We start from the raw sequence: 19,966 nt of genomic DNA, 5'->3' as shown, positions 1-19,966 counted from the left end.
TATATTTCCATACAGACCCATGTAAGGGCTTGTTTTTTGCATGACTAATTGTTCTTTGTAATGACATCACTCATTTTACCATAAAATGTATGGCGCAACCAAAAAATATTATTTGTGTGTGGGGGAAATTGAAAGAAAACCGCAATTTAACAAATTTTGGAAGGTTTTGTTTTCACACTGTACATTTTACGGTAAAAATTCAGTGGGTCAGTACGATTACAATGATAAAATCATATCTCAAACTTTTTTTTAACAAAATTGGTATGTTTAAAATCACTCTATTTTGACTACCTATAACTTTCAAATTTTTCCGTATACTGGGCTGTATGAGGGCTCATTTTTTGCGCCATGATCTGTAGTTTTTATCAGTACCACTTTTGCTTATATGTAACTTTTTAATCTTTTTTTTTTTATGGGATAAAATGTGAAAAAGAGCAGCAATTTTGGACTTTTTTATGTTTATGCCGCTCATACATGATAGTTAGGACATTTACACATGCGGTGATACCAAATATGTTTATTAGTTAATATTTTTACGCTTTTTGGGATAAAATAGGAAAAAGGGGCCATTTAAATTTTTATTGGGGGAGGTGCTTTTTCATGTTTTTTTTAAACTTTTATTATTATTATTTTTACACTTTTATAGTCCCCATGGGGGACTATTTATAGCAATCATTAGACTGCATATACTGAACAGTGCTTTGCATAGGCATAGCACTGCTCAGTATTATCGGCAATCTTCTTCTCTAGTCTGCTCGATGTCAGACCAGAGAAAAAGACCCGGGATGACGGCTGGAGCAGGTGAGGGGACCTCCGACTGCCATGTTAAACAATCGTATCCCGGGCGATCCGATCATCTATCCAAGTGCCGGCATTGCCACAGATGTTGTGATCTGTATTGATCACGGCATCTGAGGGGTTAATGGCGATCGCTGATGTCCACCACTGTTGATAGCAGCCGAGACCTACTCTGTATGATGCGAGCACCGGGCGTAAATGTATGTCCTGGTGCATTAAGTACCAAGGCATCAGGATGTACATTTTATATCCATTGTCCTTAAGGGGTTAAAGGATTTAATTCAACTTGTGTGCACCCAGCGATTGCCCCACTTATTGAAGCAGGACTGGCTGCTTTTGCACAACTGACTAGTGAGGTCATGTCTTGATGCACTGTAACCTGAGAAATCCTGAGACCTGAGTAATTTTGTATGATGTAAAAAATAAATATTGGGGCGAATATCACATAAGAATTGTGAGACCATAGGTACAGACATTATATTATGAATTACACTAACTTTTCAGCCCCTGTAGCACAGTCAAACATTTTTTTTATGGAATAACCCTTTACTATAGTCCTCTCTATCTAATATTACTGTGCCGCCCCCCTTGTCAGCGGGACACACAATTATAGAGGAATTGTTTCTGAGTATTTTTAACACAAGGAAATTACCTCTATGAGAAAGAAGATACAAGTTACATGTTTAATGTTATTATACTCAGCTATTCCCAAAGAAGTTTCTTTACTAGATACTATTGAATCAAACTCTACCTGATTAGGGGAAGAATCTCCATTAGAGTGACTATTTTTTTTATTGTAGGGCAAAAAACCTTGAAAGGGTTAATTTTCTAGTGCATTCATTCAAACCCAAAAATAATGAGAAAGAGTAAGCTGAAGTATTGGGACAAAAGGAGAGTCCCTTGGATAAATGGGAAATCTTATTCTCCCCCCAAAAATATGAGGGCAAATTAAATATTTTTCTCTTTTGTGATTTTTTTTTCCTAGCTCCTTCTATTAATTCTCTTTGGTTGCTGTCTACCTCTAGTTCCTCCCTTTCGAGTTTTCTTTTTCTTTTTTTCTTGGGTATGTTTTATCCCCTGATCCACATATGGAAAGAGCTTGATTATAGTTGGTTGGGATTTGGGACTGGTTAGGGTTGGAATGAGATTCCCAGTGTCCACAAGTAGGGAGCCTAAAAACTGACCGGAGACACAGTATTATCAATAACAGTACTTTCAGACATATCCAATATAGAATCTGTACTAAATAAAGACAAAGTGGGACTAAGATTGACACCTACTGCTCCTAAAGCATTTAAAGGATCATGTTCACACCTGTCAACTTGTGTCTCTATGTAACTATGTGTAGTTAAAACAGAAAAATCTAATGATTCTTGTTTGGACGGAGCATATACCTCAATTACATGCGAGGTCACAACTCCTTATTGTTGGTATTTACTGATATTTACTAATATATGGGTAAGTCAGTAGAGAGATAACACTGAATCCACCACCATTCACAGGCACCCTCTACTCTCCCTATAGAATAACCTCTGAAACGTTTACAGAGAATGCTCAGTGTCTCCAATTCATGTGAATGGGACAGGTCCTGTCCATTGTTGTCTATGGTGCATGGGCCCTGCTGTAAAGCATATCACTAAATGTTGTTAAAAACGCTCAGATAAGATGACAGCCCCCATAATAATGTACAAAAAAATTAAATAAAAAATGACATGCTAATGTTTCAGTACCTGGCTCTAATCAGGAAAAACAAATCTAGCCGACACATTCCCTTTATTAGATTTGTTTACTTTTCCTGACAGATTCATATTAGTAAGAGCAGTACTGACGCTTTATGTATGATAATGCTAAAGCACTGATATTTCTATAAATCTGCCCCCAAGTTTTACTGTTATCTCCAGTATGAATTTCACCATTTCTGTTATTTCACCTACACATTTAAGCTTCAGTCTAATTATACGTAGTAAAGAGAACACAAAGGAGATTACAATGTAAAATTAGTGGTTATGCACAAATTATTTACATTAAGGTATATAAAGATCATGAACATGTTAGAAGGGAAACTCCACCTTTGCTTTTACTTGTTCTTCTAACATCAACCGGATTTCCCATTACATGCTACAACAGGTCTTGAAGAACCAGACTGAGGTGCATTCAGTTTACTGTATATTTATGTATTGCACAAGATAAGCTGCGATAAGTGTAGACTTAAAGAAATATGAAGCAGTACAGTTATTCTGCCTAATACTGTGATGCTGTACATGTTATCAATAGCTTCATAGGGAAAAAGAACAAATGTTTAATAATGCCATACAACTACTCTAGCTACTCTAAGGGTGGGTTCACACCACATTTTTGCAATACAATTCCTGTATCAGTTTTCTGTCCAGAAAAAAAAAAAACGTATGGTTTGAAAAACGGAAACAACAGTATTCAATATGGTGCATACGGTTTTGAATGGGAAGTCTATGGGCACGGTTTTCTGTATGGTTGCATACATTTTTTTTATGAAACCATATGCCAAAACCGTATAGCAAAACTATAATATGGGAACCCACCCTTAGACAAAAAATGTGGTAGTAATTTAGAAGAACACAATATATGTTAAAGAATATTCCCAACTTCTAATTTTGCCTTACTGCCCCCCTCTGATCTGTTTTGTGGAATAGGTCAGGAAGCCAAAAGGCAGCCGAAGCGGGGAAGTTACGCAACTTTTATAACTCCCATTAACTGTAATGAGAGTTGTGTAAATGGTGTTGTCCCATGAGCTCTGTTGTTTGCATAACCTTGGGAATTATGTACACAGAATAACTTGGGGGGGGGGCTACACCATTTGCACAACTCCCATTGAACTCGTTGGGAGTAACTTTTCAGCTTTGGCTTTAAAGAAAAGAGAATAAACCTGGATAAGAAAAAAAAAATGATGTAATGGAGAATGGAGGAAAGATTAGACCACTGACCCAAGAGAAATCTCTCAAAAATCTTAATATTACTTGTCGCTGATAATGTTAATGGTGATCTTGGTGCCCTGTTCCTGTATATGTTATATATTTGCCACACATTATATTTGTCCATTAAAGAGGACCGGTGGTCAAAGAAAAAGTGGTAATAACCTGTTCATATGCAAGCCCCCAACTACAGTCAATGCAGAGAACATAGTCCATATAATAACACTGGTCTACACAAAAATCCATGGACGGATCTTCATGGTGTAAACAGGTATATGATTAGCCCCACCCCCATAGCTATACACAGATTATAACTATAAAACTAATAAAATAAATTGTGTTCTACTTAGCAGTATATGCTTTAAGAAGTGGTAATTTATTATATTACAGTGGGGCAAAAAAGTATTTAGTCATCCACCAATTGTACATGTTCTCCCACTTAAAAAGATGAGAGAGGCCTGTAATTTTCATCATAGGTATACCTCAACAATGAGAGACATAATGAGAAGAAAAAAATCATAAAATCACATTGTCTAATTTTTAAAGAATTTATTTGCAAATTGTGGTGGAAAATAAGTATTTGATCACCTAAAAAAAAAAGCAAGATTTCTAGCTTTCACAGACCTGTAACTTCTTTAAGAGTCTCCTCTGTCCTCCACTCATTACCTGTATTAATGGCACCTGTTTGAACATGTTATCAGTATAAAAGACACCTGTCCACAACCTAAAACAGTGACACTCCAAATTCCACTATTGCCAAGACCAGAGAGTTGTCAAAGGACACCAGAAACAAAATTGTAGACCTGCACCAGGCTGGGAAGATTGAATCCGCAATAGACAAGCAGCTTGATGTGAAGAAATCAACCGTGGGAGCAATTATTAGAAAATGAAAGACATAAAAGACCCCTGATAATCTCCCTCGATCTGGGGCTCCATGCAACATCTCACCCCGTGGTGTCAAAATGATCACAAGAATGGTGAGCAAAAATTCCAGAACCAAATGGGGGGGGGGGGGATTTAGTGAATAACCAAGGTAACAAAGGCTACCATCAGTAACATACTACGCCGCCAGGGACTCAAATCATGCAGTGCAAGACGTGCCCCCTGCTTAAGCCAGTACATGTCCAGACCTGTCTGAAGTTTGCTAGAGAGCATTTGGATGATCCAGAATGGGAGAATCTCATATGGTCAGATGAAACCAAAGTAGAACTTTTTGGTAAAAACTCAACTCATCATGTTTGGAGGAGAAAGAATGCTGAGTTGCATTCAAAGAACAGCATATCTACTGTGAAGCATGATGGCTGTTTTTCTGCTAAGGGACTATGACGACTGGTCTGTGTAAAGGAAAGAATCGGGAGATTTTGAGTGAAAACCTTCATCCATCAGCAAGGGCATTGAAGATGAAACGTGGCTGGGTTTTTCAGCATGACAATGATCCCAAACACACCGCCCGGGCAACGAAGGAGTGGCTTCGTAAGAAGCATTTCAAGGTCCTGTAGTGGCCTAGCCTGTCTCCAGATCTCAAACCCATAGAAAATCTTTGGAGGGAATTGAAAGTCCGAGTTGCCCAGTGACAGCCCAAAAACATCACTGCTCTAGAGGAGATCTGCATGGAGAAATGGGCCAAAATACCAGCAACAGTGTGTGAAAACCTTGTGAAGACTTAGAAAACGTTTGACCTCTGTCATTTCCTACAACTGGTATATAACAAAGTATTGAGACAAACTTTTGTTATTGACCAAATACTTATTTTCCACCATAATTTGCAAATAAATTCTTTAAAAATCAGACAATGTGATTTTATGGATTTTTTTCTCTCATTATATCTCTCATAGTTGAGGTATATCTATGATGAAAATTACACGCCTCTCTCATCTTTTTAAGTGGCAGAACTTGCACAATTGGTGGCTGATTAAATACTTTTTTGCCCCACTGTACATTGCTTATTAATGCCTATGTACAGATTTTTTGTGTATTCAAGGCATATTTGTAGCTAGCACTAGTTATCACTATGGAAGTCGCTTTATGAAGTACGTTTGGGGCTTCCTGCATTTTGGCACGCTCTTCAGTTCCTTATTGCCATTCTTCAGTTTTATATAATTTGATCATGATTTTGATATCTACCATCATTATTTTTGTTTTACCGTGTGGGGCATATATTTTTCACTCCTTGTCTGATGTCACATTCTTTTTTGATAACATTGCTCTTCTTTTATTTTGGTTCATCTTTTGTACTTACGGAATGAGTTGCCTAGGGGCTGTTTTACCATCATCATTTTTGTACTAGTATTTTTGTACTTCTGAAATAAATGGTGTGTTATGTGGTCTGGTCTTATTTCATTATATATCATTCTTGATTAAGCACATCTGTTTCTACTGGTCTGTGCATTTTTTGCTATACTTTGCACCATTATGGGGGGGGGCTGTGCTGCTGCTGGTCCTTATTCTATATATTTGACTTTAAACTATTTCTGTAACTTTTACATGTTTTTTTTCTTCAGTTGTGCTTTTTCAAACAATAAAATCTTAATTTTCTATTGATTTGGGGATGTTCAGTGTTATAGTTGTAACACTCACGTTTCTGAAGACAGAACTCCGGTGTGTGTGGATCTGCTGGACCTGTGTGGCAGATGATTCGGACTGTACCAGGGAGCCAAGACTAAGGTGCCGCTGGTTTTCACCAGAGCCCGCCGCAAAGCGGGATGGGCTTGCAGCTGCAGGCGACACCCAGGTCGCTACCCCTGGCACGGCTCGACCACACAGGCGGCTGAGGAGATGCGAGGTACAGAAGGGATGAGACAACTCATAGTCTGGATAGCAGAAGGTCAGAGCAGGCGGCAGAGGAGCAAAGTCAAGTCACAAAAGCAGGAGATCTGGTACACGGCTTAGCAATACAAAGGAACACTTTCTCTTGTGCACAAGGCAACAAAGATCTGGCAGAGAACTGAGGAGGGTGGAGGAATTTATAAACAAGCCACAGGTGGATTACACTAATGAGCGTACTGGCCCTTTAAATCTTAAAGCTCCGATGCGTGCACGCCCTAAGGGACAGGGACACGCGCAGGAGAAGAGAGGCGGAGGCCGAGGCAGTAGAAACACCCGGAGAGTGACGGACTGGGGCTCGCGGGATGCGGGCGCGTCCCTCAATGCAAGTCCCAGCCCCGTCGGCACAGAAGGTAAGGGGACCATGCACTCACGGCCAGCATGTGTGGCCGGCACGCATAGCATAACAATAGTGTGTAGTGTTGTTTTGTGTTGTAGAAACTGTTTAATGTATGATAATTAATTAGTAAAAATACTGGTAATGACATATACTGTATAACAAATATTTCTCCTGACTCAAACAAAGGATCCGTGTTTGTTTCAATGGGGAGAAAGCAAAAACCTTCATACTTCTATGGTGGCAGCTTATCTACCATGTGAACAAAGAATTCTCCTATTGGAAGACAGTCAAGCGGCCCACCATTGTCTATTGAAGCTGCCAGAGATTTCCAAGCCAAGCTGCTCCCACAGACAATAAATGGCACAGTAGTGCGCACGCTGCTCCATACTGACAAGATACTCTGAACCATATTCTTAAGATCACAGGGGGTCCCACCAGTTAAACCCTCATGATGATACACTTACATACTATCTTGTGGATGGAAAAAAAAAGTGTTGATGGTGGGACAACCCCTTTAGTGCACCAGAACTAATTTTTTTGCACATAGGGCATAGTTGTCTTTCAAATGCCCCACTAACACCCTGAATTTCCTGCTCAGACAAAGCCTTATAATCAGGGAGACTTGTTATTATGGAGGAAGGATATCTATACACCCAGTAAGAACCCTGTAGGAACCATATCAGTTGTCTACCCTGTTTGCCAGAAATGGATAAAATACTAAACTTGACAAAAGAAGATACCTAAAGGTCACTTGAAAAAAACTGAGAAACAGGGTTTTAGAATAAAACATTTGTTAATAGATTAAATTAATTTTACATTTTTGCAATGTGGTAAAACTGGCATAATAAATGTTATAATGAATAAAAATCTTTGTTATGGCAATCTCTGTAGGTTTTTGGAAATGTAGACTGGATGTGGTTTGTGTCTGGCGTACTTTACTAGACTAATTTTCAGCAGCTGATTGTCCTTTTTTGGCTGCATTTCTCTTATGTCTCAACAGTAGATGTGTGCAAGTTTGCTAAGAAAAAAAGTCCTCCTCATATGCCAAAGTATTCCAAAATGTAAATTACAAATTATATAGCTAGTGAAGTTTTAGGCAAAACAAAACAGGAAATAAAATAGGTGCTATTAAAACATATCCTTAAAGGGAACATGTCAGCTGTTTTTTTGTTGCCTGAACCAAGGGTAGCATAATACGAGCAGGGCAACCTTTCAATAGCGATTTCATAAGTTTAAGGGCCAGTTCACACCAATCACACGAGTCCTAGAGCTGGTGGCGCCTGCTGCACTGAGAATTTCCGCCCAGAATTAGTCTGGATGGAAATTCTCATAGTGAACATACCCTAAAGATGAGACAGGAGCTGTGCACACAGTGTACTACTGCTTCCCATCTTACTTATCTTGATTGACAGGTCTCCTTGATTGACAGGTCTCCTATGTGTGTAGAGGGAGAGACTTTTCAGTCAAACCCAATGAGCAGAGAGTAGTGTCTGAGAGCTGCCTTTTTGACTGCATGCCGGGTTTCAGGCTCATTATTTAAAGGGGTATTCTGGGGTATTCTTAAAGGGGTATTTTTTATTTTTTATTTGACTATGCTACAGGGGCTGTAGATAGTGTAGTTCATAATATAGTGTCTGTGCCTATATTGATGGCTTTTCTCGCAATTCTTAGGATACAAAATGAGTGTTGTATCTGGCTTTTCCCAGGTAATAGTGCATTCCAAAACATCAGTAGTAAGTTGTTGTAAAGAAGCTTGTCTGTGCTTTAAAGCTTGGAGTGAAAGCTTGGTGGGAGGGAGATCATTCTCCACAGGGCTGCAGGAAATTGTAGTTTTTAAAGCACAGCATTCATGAAAGTGAGCCTAGCTGTGCTGCAATGGGTGGGGCAGATAAAAAGTGACCTCGCACTTACAAACTAGGGATCCTGGAACTTGTAGATGGAGGGAGGGAACTCCAACAGGAAATAGCCATTTCACAAAAAGAAAACAGCAGCATTATGGTGGACTTGCAACACAGCCATTTAGCCCCAAGACAAGCATTGATCCTTCCTATGCATGTCCATTACTGTCTAGCAGGTAAGTACTAAAATAACCTTATGTTGGATAACCCCTTTAAACTATGGTTCTTCTGAAATGGGCAGTGTTTCTGAGTAAATCACAGTGTATTGTAAATAAGCTGTTCCTGCATGTTGGTTTGGGCAAGATGAAATATCTGAAAGGCAGGGAGCTCTCCTGATGTATATGTTTTAGTACATTCTTTTTTTTTTCTAATGAAAAAAGAATTCTTGAATATCTTTTCTTAAAACACTGTGCCTTTCTATTTACTCCCGTGGACTGTACTGGTGCACTTCTTGGATACGGTCAATGTGTGGAGACACTACAAACAGAATTGAAACATCTAGTTATCAATTTATACATACATTTTCAGAAAGATTAACACAGAAAAAAAGTGTCATTTTAAAGGGGTACTCGGCCCCTAGACATCTTATCCCCTATCCATAGGCTTGTCTTGAGGGGACGGAGCGGTGATGTCACGATGCTCCGGCCCCTGTATCACCTGTCTTTACGCACAGAGCGAGTTTGCTCTGTACAGTGATGAAAGCGGGGTGCCGCAGCCAAGATCACGGGGGTCCCCAGCAGTGGGACCCCCCGCAATCAGACATCTTATTCCCTGTCCTTTTGATAGGGGATAAGATATCAAGGGACGGAGTACCCTTTTAAGCTCCTATTGACTTAAATGGGTACTCCGCTGGAAAACTATTTTCTTTTTAAATCAACTGGTGACTTTTAAATTACTTCTATTTAAAAATCTTAATCCTTCCAGTACTTCTCAGCTGATGTATGCTCCACAGGAAGTTCTTTTCTTTTTTAATTTCTTTTTTATCTGACCACAGTGCTCTCTACTGACAGTTCCATGTCAGGAACTGTCCAGAGTAGGAGCAAATCCCCATAGCAAACCTCTCCTGCTCTGGACAGTTCCTGAAATGGACAGGGATGTCAGCAGAGAGCACTGTGGTCAGACAGAAAAAAAAGTTATTTACATAATAAATTATATAATATAAAGTGGACTATTATATAAATTATATAATATATAAGTGGAAATATCATATAAGATAATTTATTAAATACTAGCTGAGTATCCGGTGTTGCCCGGTTTTCCTTCCTAATCCTTGTTGGGGAGGAAAATAAACAAAGGAGGAAGCTTTTGACTTCATATCCCGTCCTCATATATTGTTGTCATATCCCAACCCCACATCCCAACCTCCTATCCCGTCCTCCTATCTCGACCTCCTGTCCCGACTTCCTATACCGTCCTCCTATCCCGACCTCCTATACCGACCTCCTATCCCGTCCTCCTATCTCGACCTCCTATCTCGTCCTTCTATCCAGTCCTCCTATCCCCACCTCCTATCCTGTCCTCCAATCTTGAGCTCCTATCCCGACCTCCTATCCCATCCTCCTTTCTCGACCTCCTATCTCAACCTCCTATCTCCACCTCCTATCTCGACCTCCTATCCCGACCTCCTATCCCGTCCTCCTTTCCCATTCTCCTTTCCCGTCCTCATATCTCGACCTCCTATCCAGACCTCCTATCCCGTCCTCATATCCCGTCCTCCTATCCCGTCCTCCTATCTCGACCTCATGTCCCGACCTCCTATACCATCCTCCTATCCCGTCCTCCTATCCCGATCTCCTATCCCATCCTCCTATCCCATCCTCCTATCCGTCCTCCTATCCCCACCTCCTATCCTGTCCTCCAATCTCGAGCTCCTATCCCCACCTCCAATCCCGTCCTCTTTTCTCGACCTCCTATCTCAACCTCCTATCCCGACCTCCTATCCTGTCCTCCTATCCCGTCCTCCTATCCCGTCATCCCTTCCCATCCTCCTTTCCCGTCCTCATATCTCGACCTCCTATCCAGACCTCCTATTCCGTCCTCATATCCTGTCCTCATATCCCGTCCTCCTACCTGACCTCCTATCCCGACCTCCCATCCTGTCCTCATATCCCGACCTGTAATATGTGTACCAGGTATTGAAATATCTCCAGCCCTACGGAAGTTATGTGGGAACATACATTTCCCATTGATTTGCATGGGACTTTAAACAAAAACCCCAACCCTCACAAATGGGGGTAGTTAAGGGTTAAATTAACTATCCTATATATTAAGTGGACATATAAGTAACATGTGATCAAGTATTATCGAAATATCTCCAGCCGTTTGGAAGTTATGCGGTAACATATATTTCCCATTGACTTGCATGGGACTTTAAAAATAAGCCCCGCCCCTGGCAAATGGGGGTGAGTAAGGGTTAAATCACCTATCCTATGTTTGTTGTTGATATATAAGTAACATGTGTGCCAAGTTTCATGTTAATATCTTTAGCCGTTTGAAAGTTTTTGTGGAACATACACACATACATACACACACACGTTGAGTTTTATATACATAGATATATAGTACAGAAATCTGTTGCAGGGCACTTGCGCAGACTCAAATAATCAATAGTATAACAAGCTAAGATACAAATATTTGAAATGGTAAAATAAAGATAAAAATTAAGACTAAATGGTAAAATAAAGATAAAAATTAAGACTACAGACAGTTTCCCTAACGCGTGTTTCGCGTTCCGCTTGATCACAGGGACTCGGTCACCGAGTCCTTGTGATCAAGCGGAACGCGAAACGCGCGTTAGGGAAACTGTCTGTGTGACCTGCAGGTAACTTGTGAAGCTCTGGGGGGACCTCTTTTGGCTAAAGGAGGGGGTATGGTTTATTTTGTCAGTACTTACATATATTTTCTGACTGTTTAGTTAACAGGCACGGATATTCTTGGGCTATTTAGGGTTTGTGCAATAAGATCCGGTTACTTGATATATGCACTTTGTTGCGTGTTTACATATACTACAGCACCTTTTTACTGCCGGGATCTTTTGTTGCAATTTTCTACCCTGTGAGAGAATTGGCCTTCTGTCCTGTTCTGTCTGTACGATTTGCACTGCACTTTTTTGGATTATATAAACTGACATCCTGGGAGGAAAACTATCCTTCCTCCACCCAGTAGTCTCTGCCACTTTACCTGTAGGAATTCTCTTTTTTTGTCCTGTATGTTTTGTGCCTTTTATGTGTTTTAGAAATGTATTTTTGTAATTTCAATAAAATATATATTTGATTATGATTTTTGTCTCAGTCTACCATTTGCTTTTGTAGGAGATATGTATTGATATAGGTAGCATATACCATTTATTGACGAGTGTCTTGTAGGATTACAATAAATAATGAGGTAGTGGACAAGACAAGGAGTCTTAGCACAAACAGCAAGAGGTTGCAAATGCTGTGTGTGAACAGTGAGTAGAAGGTTGCAGGAGGCATAACTTTAACTGGCCAGGAAAAGCCCACCAGTTGATAGTCAGGGCACGCTGGATTGTTTCGTTAGTGACTAGATGGTCTAGGGTTTTGTTTGTTCCTGTCTTATGTTTTTATTTATCCTGCAACCTGTCTAATAAAGCTGGTGAGGTGCCAGACTTGCATAAAGAATTGTTGTTTGTCTGGTGAATGAAGTAGAAATGTGTCTGTGGCTGTGTCAAGGATGATCCCAGAGCTATCCCCAGGGTGAAATCCTTACAATATATATGTATGTATTGCCCACATATCAAATAACTACATAATTTTTGGGGGAGATTAACATACAACAATCTGACTGGGTAGCTCCAAATATGGTTTTCTATCAAAAAAAGCACCTAGCTATAACCCATAACATTGCATCTGAGCACAGCTCAGTTTCGATAAAGTGCTAGACAGGGTTGTGGCTGGCAACAGGAAGTCTTCTAGTTTATATTATGAAGAAAAATAGTTTTGGTTCAACATCAAAATATCATAGAACTATAAACCTCAGAACATTTTACATCCATAGGTTACTATCATTTCTGAACATAATGCTCATTATTTTTCTTCATTGTAGGGAAATGTCAAGCAACCGATAAAAACAGATCTCCTAAACAGTCATAAATCATAAAAGACCCACCAATAGTGAGTCACAAGAAGCTGTGGTGAGAGTGTTCCCCTGGAAAGATAAAACCTGTGGTCACAGGTATGTACAATTCACACAGTATTCTATTGTTACCATGAAAATAATAGGACACATAAAACAGCAGAGTTCTTTCTGGTATACAAAACCAAGCTGCAAACTTCAGTCATATTCTTTTTTATTTTGTTTTAACCTGTTTGTCAGCTAGAACAAAGTGCCATTGTTTATTATTCTTAACTATGTACATTTCCTATACAGGTAATTTCAGCAGCTGCATGATGTGTGGCAAGCACCTTTATCATCAGTGGTTGGTGACTGGTTACCACTATATATAGTTTATTCACATTTGCTTTTACATGTGATATTGCAACATGGATTCAGAAATGCCAGATGTGACAAAATGAAGAACAAATACAAAGTATCCAGGTTGTTGTAAATGCTTCCCATTATAAGTGGCCACATCAGGATAATAACTGTGTGTAAGTTAGTAACAGATCAATGGTAAACTAAATTATCATTTATCTTTAAAAGATGATCATTCACAAATAAAAATTTGTAAGGTGTCAGCCAATTGAAAGAGAGAGAGAGAGAGGGAGAGAGAAGGAGAGAGAGGGAGAGAAGGGGAGAGAGAGAGGGAGAGAAGGAGAGAGGAGAGAGAGAGAGAAGGAGAGAGAGAGGGAGAGAGAAGGAGAGAGAAGGAGAGTGAGAGAGAGAGAGGGAGAGAGAGAAGGAGAGAGAGAAACAGTTTTACAGTTTGATACCTTTGAGTTGTAAACATAAATTAAATGTTACATTGAGAGCTTTTCAACCTGGGTTCTTCTTCTGGCATTGTATTAGAATAAAAAACAGAGCAGGAAGCGCTCCCTAGTGTGATACCGCAGGTGTACAGGTAACGCTGAATGTGAATGTGCGCTTACCAAGTCGGGTTGTACTGCGTCCAAGTACAACCATGGATAAGAGTGCATACAGCGTAGAGTTCCAGCAGCCGCTCCACCTTTCACAGATACAGATCCAATCCAATTTCCTCCAATATAGGCAGAGTCAAAGAGGCGCTTGAAACCAAGGTGAGAGTAAAACTTCTACTTTATTCCCATAATGCAACGCGTTTCGTGGAGGTTCCGCTTCATCAGGCATGAGAACTAGAACACGGTGTGCAGTTTATATAGGGAGAATCCTTAACCCTTTCAAGGGGGGAAAGGATTCACCCCTTACAATTTAGACTTAGACTGATATTAATTATATCTAAAACATTGCAAAAATGGACACTAAAGACACATGCTAAAATCAAACAAGGATTTACATATGTCGATAAGACAATAAATCATACAAAAAGAAGATATCAAAAATATAAAAAAATTTTTTATATAAAAAGATAGATAAAAATGTATATATACAAAAAACGTGTACCTATATATTATAAAAAAAACAACCATAAAAAAGGGGCGAAAAAATTTGTCTCAACGGGCATTTTCTAATGTTTCATTAAGACCATCTGGAACTAACGTGGAGAGAATGAAAATCCAAAAAGCCTGTTATTTAATCTTTGGGTTCGATTAGGAAAGTTATAGGGGATGGTTTCAAGTATGGTTAACTTTAGTTTATTAATACACCTGTCATGTTTAAATGACAAGTGTCCGGACACACTATTTAATAGGAATCCATTTTTGATGTTAAACCTATGTTTATTCATACGTGACCGCACAGTCTGAACTGTGCGGCCAACGTATTGGAGTCCACAATCACATATCAGGAGATACACAGCAAATGAACTATCGCAAGTATGGTATCCCTTAATAGAAAAAAGTTCTTTAGTGACATTAGAAATGAAAGACGTAGTCGGACCACCGGTAAGGGAGCAACACATGCAACGGGCACGTCCACATGGAAAAGTGCCTGATGCATCTGTCACTATCCACTCGGATGGAACCGCATCGGTTCTCATTTTGCTCGGGGCAACCAAATTTCTTAAACTACGGAATGTTACTCCTGGTTTGGGGCGCAAAACATCTTTCATGATAGGATCGTTCCTCAAAATTAACCAATTTTTGGAAATAATATTTTTGATATTATTTGCTGCACAAGTATAATCTGTAATAAAATTAAATTTGTACCATATATACTCGAGTATAAGCCGAGTTTTTCAGCACGATTCTTCGTGCTGAAAACACCCCCCTCGGCTTATACTCGAGTGAACTCTCCACCCGCAGTGGTCTTCAACCTGCGGACCTCCAGAGGTTTCAAAACTACAACTCCCAGCAAGCCCGGGCAGCCATCGGCTGTCCGGGCTTGCTGGGAGTTGTAGTTTTGAAACCTCCGGAGGTCCGCAGGTTGAAGACCACTGCGGCCTTCGACATCATCCAGCCCCCTCTCACCCCCTTTAGTTCTGTACAGTACTCACCTCCGCTCGGCGCTGGTCCGGTGCTGCAGGACTGTCCGGTGAGGAGGTCGTCCGGTGGGATAGTGGTTCCGGGCTGCTATCTTCACCGGGGAGGCCTCTTCTAAGCTCTTCGAGCCCGGCCCCAGAATAGTCACGTTGCCTTGACAACGACGCAGAGGTACGTTCATTACCAACGTACTTCTGCGTCATCGTCCAGGCAAAGCCTCTATTCTGGGCCCGCAGCGCGGAGAAGAGGCGCCCCCGGTGAAGATAGCAGCCCGGAACCACTATCCCACCGGACGACCTCCTCACCGGACAGTCCTGCAGCACCGGACCAGCGCCGAGCGGAGGTGAGTACTGTACAGAACTAAAGGGGGTGAGAGGGGGCTGGATGATGTCGAAGGCCACAGTGGTCTTCAACCTGCGGACCTCCGGAGGTTTCAAAACTACAACTCCCAGCAAGCCCGGACAGCCGATGGCTGCCCGGGCTTGCTGGGAGTTGTAGTTTTGAAACCTCTGGAGGTCCGCAGGTTGAAGACCACTGCGGGCGGATGATGACAAGAGGATGATGAAGGGGGGGTGTGGGATGATGACAAGAGGATGATGAGGGGGGGGTGTGGGATGATGAAGGGGGGTGTGTGGGATGATGACAAGGGGATGATGAAGGGGGGGGTGGGATGATTACAAGGGGATGATGAAGGGGGTGGGGATGATGACAAGGGGATGATGAAGGGGGGTGGGGATGATGAAGGGGGGGTGTGGGATGATGATGAAGGGGGGTGGGGATGATGACAAGGGGATGATGAAGGGGGGTGGGGATGATGACAAGGGGATGATGAGGGGGGGGGTGGGATGATGACAGGTGATGATGATGAGGGTCTGGATGATGACAGGCGGTGATGATGATGAGGATGTTAATGACGGGGGTCTGGATGATGACAGGGGGGGATGATGTATTTCCCACCCTAGGCTTATACTCGAGTCAATAACTTTTCCTGGGATTTTGGGTTGAAATTAGGGGTCTCGGCTTATACTCGGGTCGGCTTATACTCGAGTATATACGGTATGTATTATCAATAGTTTTATTTTCTGGTTTTGGTCTCTCATTTACCAAATCTCCCTGAGACATATTTTTCACCCTGTTGTAAGCCTGTGATAACATTTTCTTTGGATAGCCTTTCTCGGAAAAATGGTTTTGAAGTATCTTTGATTGTTTTTAAAAAATTGCAGTCATTCGTACAATTTTTACATACACGTAAGTACTGGCCGTATGGCACATTACTTATCCACTTGGGAAAATGGGAGCTATAGAAGTCTAATAGACTATTCACATCTACCTTTTTAAAGAAGGTTTCAGTGGAAATATTTCCCACGGAATCCTTCTTTATACACAAATCCAAAAATTCTATATTTTCATCAGAAAAATTTAAAGTAAAAGATAGACCCCAATCATTAGAGTTTAAATGATTAACAAACTGTTCAGCAAGATTTTTAGTACCGGACCAAATAATGATTAAATCGTCAATAAATGGTCTGTAAAAAATAATATAAGGGCTAAAGGCGGGGGACTGTGCTATGTACTGGGACTCGAATTGCCCCATGACCAAATTAGCATAACTTGGGGCGAAACGAGTCCCCATAGCACAGCCCCTCGTCTGCCTATAAATGACATTATCAAACTGGAAAGCATTGTGTTCTGGCATTGTATGACATAATATCTAGAGGATAAATGGAGTAGCGGTGATACCTTTATTAGCTAACTGAGAAGATATAGATTGTAAGCTTTCAAGACCTCTTAGGTCACTCTATCAGGCATGTTACAAAATAGATGTGGAGAACATGTCTCCTAAATACAATTCTAACTGGCATGGCTACAAATTGGGGAACATATATGATCAACCCAGTGTAGAACAGTTTTTTGATTAGTCAGAGATAGTATATCTATACAGTACATTGCATCTCTTTTGAGTATATGTGCAACATACATAGTTACAAATAGAAAGCAGTATGCATGTTGTAAATGTACTCAGAAGAGATGCAATGTACTGTATATACCATCTCTGACTGATCAAAGAACTGTCCTACACTGGGTTGATCATATCTGTTTCCCATTTGTAACCATGCCAGTTAGAATTGTATTTAAGAGAGATGTTCTCCACATTTTTTGTAAGATGCCCGATGAAGGGAACTAAGAGGTCTTGAAAGCTTACAATCTAAATCTTCTCAGCCAATAAAGGTATCATCTCTACTCCACTTATCTCCTATATTGCTAAGGCTAACACCATACAAACTCTCATCACAATAGGTAGAAACAGACATGCATGTACACAACTTATCAGAACAGACATTAAAAAGACTAACAAAATATATCACATCTATGAACTCCGGAAGGATTTATTTTTCAAACTCAGTGGCCCTCATTTACTATTGCAAACCACACAAGTTTTGTTGGGTTGTGTGCTAAAAAACCTGACTAACTCTCCATTTTACTAAGAAAACCCGAAAAAGGAGCGTGGTCGGCAGGAAAAGGGGGGGGGGGGGGTGGCCACCGAAAAGGGGCGTGTTCCCGACATTTTCACAAAAAAACAACATATTTACTAAGGTTTCCACATAAAATGTGGTGGATTTCAGCTGAGGAAAACCCTACAGATCAGAGCAGGTGTAAAAAAAAAAGCAGCATGTAGGGAAAGTGGAAAATGTAGGGAAACCTTAGTAAATACAGTGGAAAATAAATTGTAGGGAATTAAAACCCACAAAGAAACCTACACTACACTCTTAGTAAATAAGGGCCAGTATGTTATATGTTTTTGCAAGTCTTTTTAATGTCTGCTTTGAGAGGAATAAATGTTTAGAATTTCTTAACAGAGTACAGGACAATAAGTTTAAGGCTAAGTTTCCACTTGATTTTTTTCTGGCCCCCCAAAAAAAAAACGCAAGAAAAAACGCCACAGCATTTTCCTAGCTTTTTTTTCTGGCGCCTTTTGCCTTTGAGTGAAAATAGAATTTTTGGCAATTTGTTGGGTACAAAAAAAAAAAAAAGGATGCAGTAGTGATGGAAAAATATGTATTTAACAAATTTTATATTTTTTTAGACAGGGGCCGTTTTGTCATTTTTTGGGGAAAAATGCACAAAAAAAAACAAAAAACAAAAGGAAACTTAGCCTTACAGGATTGTTACTTGCTTTTCATAAATCTGCCCCACACATGACTAAAGTTGGAAAACCTATCCATTCTGGATGTGAAATACCAACAGCATTATTTTTATTGGGGGGCGGCTGCTAACCTAGAACACTATTTCATGCCCATTCCAGGGGAGCCAGAGGTCTTTGGGGGATTGTTTTGTTCATTTTTCCGAGGTCTCTTTAAAAATTAAAGAAGCGATCTGATTGGTTGCTATAGGTAACTTTTCCTCTGGACAGGTTTTGATAAATCTCCCCCTTAATCTCTTGAAATATTCGTGCACGCTCGCTCATATATGTGGATGCACTTTTTCTCAGCTTAGATTATAAATGGAACATAAAACAAAAAAATGGGGAGGGTGGACAATTTTTTGAACTGTAAATGGCTAAATTTTTTGCTAAATGGCTGTACAGATTCTGCTTTACTATACTATTTCAGCATAGGTCGTTCTGGTAGAAAATCAGGAAAAGAAAAGATAAAAAATGGGTACCAACTCCAATAAACACACTAAACAGTATACTATGTCAAAAATTGTGGGGTCAGCAACATTTTATTTTACAGAAAAATTATTCTGTTGTAGAGCTCAATAAATGACTGCACCATACGGCCAAGTGGGGGCTCAATGACCCTTGGCCTTACCGCTGCTAATTATCAGTTAGTCAGACTTAGTCTGACTTTGCCAGCTTTGCCCATCTGCACCCAGCTGGCCCCCAATTAATTGTTGTTTGCGCTGACCAACCTTCATGACTACCTAGGCTGATCAAAATGGGTCCAACTGCTTGTGTCCTCCTGGTTATGCACCAGCTGCTGTTCTGCAAGAACAAAAAACACTCAGGCAGTATCAATAATTTTTGTTCTCTATAAGTTTCACCAAATTACATTTCCTACCCAACTACCATTTTCTCTTCTTCTCACTATTTTGCCCTCTATCTTATATTGTTTTATTCATTCCCTACTTAAAGAGCCTACCAGCCATATCCTTTCTCTAAAACCTACATTATGGGCAGTCCTAGTAAAGTCCTTTAACTTGGTCAAGTACTGGGATTGATCACACACTGCAAAGGATGGGTCTGACTATTAGAAGCTTTTTGCCTAAAGAGCTTTTTGCAGCATCTAACAGCAAGAGATTGCTAGCAACAGATGCTGCTACAGAGACTGCTATAGAGAGCTGCTACAGAGACTGCTAAAGAGAGCTGCTACAGAGACTGCTAAAGAGAGCTGCTACAGAGACTGCTATAGAGAGCTGTTACAGAGACTGCTAAAGAGAGCTGCTACAGAGACTGCTAAAGAGAGCTGCTACAGAGACTACTAAAGAGAGCAAACACATATTGCTAAAGACATTGTTAAATTACAGTGTTCAATATGTTAATGCTACCCAGGGAGTACTGCCTGTTAGAGAGGACCTTTGGCCAATCCAAAAAATAAGAGTAACATTAAATAGCTTAGGGTGCCTTGATCAAACACCCTTTTGCAG

General features: G+C 40.4%; 1 long non-coding RNA gene across 2 annotated transcripts in view; it reads right to left on the bottom strand.

Annotated features, from left to right (window-relative positions):
• Positions 1–1,856: 1,856 nt before the first annotated feature.
• Positions 1,857–19,966, bottom strand: part of LOC130362322 (uncharacterized) — a 99,407-nt gene continuing 81,297 nt past the window's right edge. Inside the window, exons 2-4 of one of the 2 annotated variants that reach the window (XR_008891359.1) lie at positions 19,232–19,304; positions 13,853–14,074; positions 1,857–1,977 (exon numbers count right to left, since the gene is read on the bottom strand). This is a non-coding gene — a long non-coding RNA (uncharacterized LOC130362322). Of the gene's footprint in view, positions 1,978–9,139; positions 9,285–13,852; positions 14,075–19,231; positions 19,305–19,966 lie in introns of those variants that run through there. The other variant, XR_008891358.1, reaches the window with a different exon arrangement.

Source organism: Hyla sarda, chromosome 3 (assembly GCF_029499605.1).
Source record: "Hyla sarda isolate aHylSar1 chromosome 3, aHylSar1.hap1, whole genome shotgun sequence".
NCBI lineage: Eukaryota > Metazoa > Chordata > Amphibia > Anura > Hylidae > Hyla > Hyla sarda.
The sequence above is the reverse complement of the archived record's forward strand: the minus strand, read 5'-3'. Positions and strand labels throughout refer to the sequence as shown.